Source organism: Nicrophorus vespilloides, unplaced genomic scaffold (assembly GCF_001412225.1).
Source record: "Nicrophorus vespilloides isolate i.1.1-1 unplaced genomic scaffold, Nicve_v1.0, whole genome shotgun sequence".
In the NCBI taxonomy this organism is placed as follows: Eukaryota; Metazoa; Arthropoda; class Insecta; order Coleoptera; family Silphidae; genus Nicrophorus; species Nicrophorus vespilloides.
This window is the reverse complement of record NW_017097022.1, coordinates 3923-11469: the sequence shown is the minus strand read 5'-3', so window position 1 is coordinate 11469 and position 7547 is coordinate 3923. Positions and strand designations below refer to the sequence as shown.

General features: G+C 34.2%; 4 non-coding genes across 4 annotated transcripts; all 4 read left to right on the top strand.

The window, feature by feature from the left end:
- Positions 1-123: 123 nt before the first annotated feature.
- Trnav-uac lies at positions 124-196 on the top strand. The gene has a single exon. It is a non-coding gene; the product is annotated as a tRNA-Val (tRNA).
- Positions 197-305: 109 nt separating this feature from the next.
- Trnav-uac lies at positions 306-378 on the top strand. Its single transcript has one exon. It is a non-coding gene; the product is annotated as a tRNA-Val (tRNA).
- A 109-nt stretch (positions 379-487) lies between these two features.
- Trnav-uac lies at positions 488-560 on the top strand. Its single transcript has one exon. It is a non-coding gene; the product is annotated as a tRNA-Val (tRNA).
- Positions 561-911: 351 nt separating this feature from the next.
- Positions 912-984, top strand: Trnav-cac. The gene has a single exon. It is a non-coding gene; the product is annotated as a tRNA-Val (tRNA).
- Positions 985-7547: the final 6563 nt, after the last annotated feature.

Below are 7547 nucleotides of genomic sequence, written 5' to 3'. Positions count from 1 at the left end.
CCCGGGCGGAACCAATTTTAGTACCTCTTGGAGCTATGACCTATATTCTAGGTTGTACTACTTTCACTGTCAAGAAACTGGAGCATTTAGATCGAAATTTTTGCCCATTGTACCATTTACCATGGTTCCGTAGTGTAGCGGTTATCACGTCTGCTTTACACGCAGAAGGCCCCCGGTTCGATCCCGGGCGGAACCAATTTTAGTACCTCTTGGAGCTATGACCTAGATTCTAGGTTGTACTACTTTCACTGTCAAGAAACTGGAGCATTTAGATCGAAATGTTTGCCCATTGTACCATTTACCATGGTTCCGTAGTGTAGCGGTTATCACGTCTGCTTTACACGCAGAAGGCCCCCGGTTCGATCCCGGGCGGAACCAATTTTTGTACCTCTCGGAGCTATGACCTAGAATATAGGTGGTACTACTTTCACTGTCAAGAAACTGGAGCATTTCGATCGAAATTTTTGCCCATTGTACCATTTACTATGGTTCCGTAGTGTAGCGGTTATCACGTCTGCTTTACACGCAGAAGGCCCCCGGTTCGATCCCGGGCGGAACCAATTTTGGAACCTCTGGTACCTATTATCTAGATTTTAAGTAATAGTACCTTATAAAAAGTGTATTGTATTTTATATTTTAAGTGTTTGTTAAATGTATCTTATACCCCAAAAACTCCATAGATAGTAATAAAACTTTGGAACAAAAATATGACACCCTTATTTTAAGTTTAGAACATTTCTTGAATATTGAGGGTAGTAATTTAGTATATGTATTAATTATATTACGTTCAATAAATTATATTTTTGATGCTACATATAGATCCAATTGGATATTAAGAGAATGGTACTAAAACGTCTTCTTGTTTTTGTATTTTTCTTAGAAGATTGTTTATAGACTAGTTTATTATATAAGTTTCCGTAGTGTAGTGGTTATCACGTCTGCTTCACACGCAGAAGGTCCCCGGTTCGAACCCGGGCGGAAACATCCTTTTGCTGGATCGATACAAAACAAACCAAAAATTATGTAATTATATGTATGCACTTAAAACAGACAATCAAAATTAACTTGTTGATAACGTGAAACGAATGTTAACAATATGGTAATTGCGTTTTGGCGAGAACGAGGGGCCTGGAACCATCTGCAGACTGAGTTTCGCATATGTGCCGCCTCCAGTCAGTTCCTGCAGTAATACCGTTATGGCCTAATCTAATTACAAATTTTAATCTAAGCATTTATATGTTGATGGAGGACGCGAAATGGCCTTCAACAATTTGCAATTTAAACTGAATATGCGGCGACGGGGGTGCGAGTTTCCCCTTTGAGAGGCGACCAACGAGATGGAATGGGGTGTTCGATCCCCCCGAGGAGCGGCGAGGATTGGCGGGGTAGTGGCACGAAGGCTGCTCCGGACAATAAACATATTGCATAACGACATTCGTCCGTTCAATTTAAGTTGAAAGGTGCAAGTCGGAAAAGGTGGGCACGCCGCCAAATGGCGGCAGCGAAAGCTGGTGCACTTAATATACAAACACATACTACATATATACATACACAGTCCACACTCTCTATACTAGTAACATTTATGGACAGGGTTTGGATGCAGGAAACAGGGAAAGCACATAGCGCTGATGGCGAAGTTGCGAACATAATGCATTTGGTTATTACGTGACTGAGTCGGAGAATGTAAAACTGAAGAACGACGAAGGACGCTAAAGTACAGAGAATTTGTGTGTGTGAGAGAAAGAGAGAGGGAGTAAGAGTGAGGGTGGTTGTAGCCTGGGTGGAGGATTCAATTCTGGAAGGGCCTCGGCTTAAGCCCGAACTTATTACCTTCGGGAGGCTGTATTCAAGTTATACCCGAGGACTTAGTTCTCAGGGCTAGTATTTGGTTAAAATGTATGACACGGGCTCTTCTAACTTCCACACTTTATTTCGTCCAAGTGCTCCAAACTGGGACGCACCGCCGTATTTATGTACACCGGAGCCACGAAACTTTCCTGTGTTAAATTATTACGCTCTTCGGATGATGATTTTTTTTACATCTTTGAGAATTCATTGTTTCGTATACGCACCCAATACTTCTACAATACAATAATTTATTTACCGTTTTATGCCCGTACATATATTTTTTTTAACCAAGAAACTCCAACAAAAGTGTTCCCTCCTTTGGGAAAAATAATCTTTTAAGCTATGTTAATCAAATATATTTGGAAATATCTACCATTATTCCTTCTGTCAATCGATTACCTTTCCTCATGTGATTAACACTTATTTCAATAAGTAACCAACATTTTCGACCTCATGCAGACCCAAAAATATACATTCACAACAATGTCCGGTGGGTCGCGTTAAATATTGAATAGGATCAAAGACAACTACAAACAATTATGATGGGTTGCGCTAAATGTTGAGAAACGCCGATTGTTTCCTATTTGGGAAATTATTTCGTACATTATTAGAACATAGTTATATTTTACTCATTGCTATGAAACTATGGTATTTTCAAATCAACTGCAAGTTATCCACAGTTCCATTAACATTTTTTTATATACCATTTCGATAATTAACATCGACTTCGCAATGTACGAAATGTCAACGTCACGTCACGATCCGTCAACGTCCAGTCAATTTTAATATCATTTCACTATAGTTAAAGCAACACGACAACGTCACGTCATCATACAATAACGATATAGAATTCATATTGGACGGGACAGAGAGAAAATGTATACAGGAATTATGCTGGATATTCCTTATTACCGATATTGACAATATTTATATTAGTTTTATAATACATAATGTATAAAAAGTAAAAAAATTGAATATAATACAATATGAATGATATTTTAATGATCCAAATTGTAATTAAGCATAAATCATCAATCATATTCATTATTTATATGTCCATTTCATTGATAATGAAGCATAGTTTTAGTATAAATTTATTTTATCGTTCGGTGAATAAATAATGCATTTAACATGTCGATTTTACGTTCGTGTCTACCGTACATTATTTAGTATTTTCAATATGGACTTTGATGCACAGAAGGCAGATAATAATGCAATTTTAATCTAGATAATGAAACAACTGGTTCTGAACGAAGGAGCATCTTTGAAATGATCTACGAGAGTCGTGTAATGCGTATTAGATTATCGGATGATGAACTTAAAGATGAATTAAGATTCCTGATAATAATTGTTCAGATGCAGAATGATTTCGGCTACTGTGTATGTTCTTTTCCATCTCGACCCCGAGGCTACATTTAAAATGCACTTCTTTATTGCATCTTCTTTAATGGTAATTGTGTTACCATCTCCGGCAGGTAAACCATAAAATTCATCTCGCATTAAGCGAACAATGAACCAAATAATATCATATAATTTTATAACGTTTCATGTTATGATGGTTGGATGAGAGACATGGTGTAGGGAATCTTGACGACATCAAACCAAAAGCCAACGCAGCTCTTTAACAGCTTATAAAAAAAAAATTCGACCGTAAAAAGGGCGATGATAAATTTTTACGAACGACTTCCAAAACGTTAAACGTTCACGTATGAAGACATTGTAATAAGGGACGCATAAATCTCTATGATCTCGCCGTTTTGATTGACGGGTAATAACGGTTTTAAAAGACTGTTAAATATTTCACAGTCGCTGCATGCAAGTAGCTTTTAAGGCAGTGTTTTCCAACCTTTTTTGTGTCATGACCCACCTAAGCCATTATAAAATTCTTATGTCTCAATTGAAATGCCATCAAATAGCAATAGCAATCAAATTGGAAAACACAGAGAAGCCATCCCTTTTACTCATAACTAGTGAGTAATTCGGTGATTAATCATCGCTGCTTGCGAAGGTTAAATAATTTCCTTCCTTCCTGCTTTATTACTTCGTTATATATATATATATTTTTTTTTTGCCTAACTTCTCATCAACTTCGATGGTCGATGTTCGTGCACGTTGGCCATTACGAAACTATAAGTGAGTTTAAAATATTCACATTTTCGGGTTTAATTAACAAACTTTCGTCATCCATAACGCATTATCGTGAACACGCAGATTCGGTCAACGTTGTTTTCGATTTTTTATTCTATTTATATATTTTTTTTAATTCTGTTTTTTCCTCTCTCGCTCGTTTGTCCTTTTATATTGTTTTTTAGGGGAAACACCGTCGCTGAGCCTCCATTGTAACTGTTTAATTATTTAGTTTGCAACTGCATCCGGAAATGGAATTACGTAGTATTCGGCTGTGCACATCGCACCCGGTTCGCGTTTTAATCCATAACTGAAAATGTGTGTACATGCAATGAACCTCTTTCCAGTTGAATCATAGTCATTTGCATTTGGAATAAATTCTATGAACATTCAATAAATTATCAAAAATGTCAACTAAATTATGTTTTCTATTGAAATAATTATGTTATAATTAATTAAAATAAATATTTGCAAAATTTTAGTCATTCCACATTAGTTATTGCTTCAACTTACGTTTGGTTACTGAAATTCTAATCTAAGATTTATTGTACGTATTTACTAGGATAACAAGGATATGTTTTATTAGTAGTAATGTCAATTTAATGCTTATTCTTGATCAATTAAGTTTAGGTTTAGTAACGTAAATTTAGGTTATGTTAGATGATATCAGTTTAAGTTAGATTGTAGATGTTGGGGAGACTATTTATCCAGAAGTGTTAAGAAGGGTCATGAAGAAAGCTATACATATGTTAGTTTTGCTGAGATAAAGTTGGAATTACCTTAAAGTTAGGAGGTAATTTCATTAAATATGAAAGGCGTAATTCCAACTAAATAAGAGTGAGTATATTACACAAAGCAACAAAAACAAGACATTACAATTAAGTGTGACAGTAGCATAGAAACATATTAGAGTGATAATTAGTACTATATGATAATGGATTTATATGAAAACTAATTGTGTTAGAAAAGGGGTGCTAGACAAAACCAACTAATATCTAGAAGTAAGACGGTTTTATAATGGTTATGAATGAAGTACAGAGGTTTTTGTAGTCAATAATATTGAATCATTAAGTTAAGTTCGGTTAGTTTAGGTTTGGTCCTTTTCAGTCATGTATTTTTTTGAGTATTATATAAATATATTTCATAGGCAAAGAGAGTATGATTATGTAACACAAAAGTATAAAGATTGTGGATAGATGGATTCTAAAATAATGTTTAAAATAGTACTTACAAAAATAAAAGAAAATACAAATTTAAGTACAAATAAATAACTATGTTAAAGGATAGGGCGTATATATCCGCCGTATGTCTAAATCATATGAAATTATTCTCTACATATATAAAATTACGTTATTTTGGGCTTCTTTCATTTAGGAAGCGGCAATGTAAAATAAAATTATTAATTATTTCTAAACCTAAGGTATGCTAGGTATTACATTAAGATGTTTTTGTAATAATACTTATCTTAATGAAGCAAATATAAGCATGCGGTGGGCAGAATGCAAATAATAACGTGTAGAATGTTGATTACCACGGAGCTATTCATATCTATAAATACAAAACTTTACCACCATCATCACCATTAACATAATCATCATCGTCAACCATCGCCAGTCGGACTAGTATTAATGTGATTCTAGTCTTGTTGTTCTTGCAACACGGAACTAAGTTCCCTAATAATTCCAGTTGCCGGTGGGGGATGGTCGTTGAAAGCCGACGCAAATTGCACAGGACCACTCAATCAATCGTCATTCACGCGAAATACCTCCGAGCCGTGCTTACGTAACGACGTTTGCTTATTTGCATTGCGCAGATAACGAAGCGGAAGAGAAGAAACGAGGCAAAAGTTTTCGGTGTTCTTCGCGTTTTGCGAAATTGCAAAATTTGCATTTGATATTATTACACGATTTTAATTATCGATCACGTCTGAACACTTGTACACTTTCCGTGCAACCTTGGTATGCAGAGCTGATTTCAATATGCAAATATCCGTTATTGATGCCCTGCAAACACTGCGTGTCTCGAAGATTTGACATTGCTAAAAAAACAATTAGGAATTGATGGAATGATCGGAGACTACCTTAGCATGAATGCAAGGTAGGAGATTGCAGCAACAAGAAAATTGATTTTCAATTAAATAATTACTTTTAATAAAGCAACTTACGTAGTACAAATTGAAGTACTTTAAAACTCGTTGATGCAAGAAACTTCAGTCATTAATATTATTGGAGGCAGATTAATTATAGCAACAATCAAGATAATAGAAGCAATCAAACAATTGTGAATCATGTAATTTATTTAGTTCATTGCTGTATAATTTGAATTAGAGCAATAAATACTTTCAGAACAGGCAAATAAATATAATAAAACAAGTTTTACAATTGTTGCAATTTATTGAAGCATAATTTTGAATTAGTCCAATTAACATTTTCATATTTCAGCATAAATTAAAATCAATTACCGTCAACATGTATTCAATGAACAAAACAGAAACCTCATTAATTATGATAATACTACATGTTTAAAATCAATCATAGGTTATTTTTAGTATAATAATCATTTTTTATGCAGTTTAATTACTGAATACTTCAAAAAAAAGTAAATTAACGTTAATTTAATTACTTGCATATCATAGAACAATTCGTAGCTAAAAAAAAACACATTTCGGACGAGCGGCGGTTATATCCGCCCTATCCTTTACACACGATTATAGAAACTAATTATATTATGATATATATATGACGTTCTAATTATGTCTAGAAGACAAAGTTTTGTTTCATAACATTAAAAAAATTGATTTATTATAATAACATTTATACTTAATTACGTTTGTTTTTCTGTGAAATTAGCTTTTCTAGAAAGAACTGAGTATATGTAAAATAATTGTTCACATGCATAAACAGTAATAAGTCATGCAATTTAATGCAATGCGAAACGATCTTATAAATTATAAATTTTAATTGATAGAAATGCTGAAATCGGAATAAACAAAGTGGAAAATGTGCCGGTCGAAGTGAGGCAAGAGAGAGAGAGACAGAGAGAGGCCAGCAATACTTATTACTCACACATCGGATCATAATTATCCGGAACGCCTTTGTACATGCATAACTATATACCATCGACAGTGGAAAATCCTTCTGTAATTATGATAAAATATTATAATTAATGTACGGCGACTGTTTGGGTCTGGAGAGGACTTACATATGCATCCATAATTCCACTTCATCCGAATGTATGGAATATTATTCGTGAGAGTAGAGTAACAAATGGCAACATCGTTCACAGTTCATTAACCGTTTCCGATAACATTTCAAATTAATTGTTTCTGCCCCACCAAAACCGACAATTAACACAACGGACCGTAATCAATTGATCGGTTTATAAACTTCATTTGAATCTTTCCAATTAACAATAAAGTCGTACAAAGAATATAATGGTTGCATCTGTCTACATTCGAAAAGTTGAACAAATAATCATCTTCCTCATTTATTGTAGTTAAAAACTTACTCTCAATCCTCAAACACTTTGATGTTTGAAAACTTGAAATTTGGAAATAAAAACCGGTTTTATAA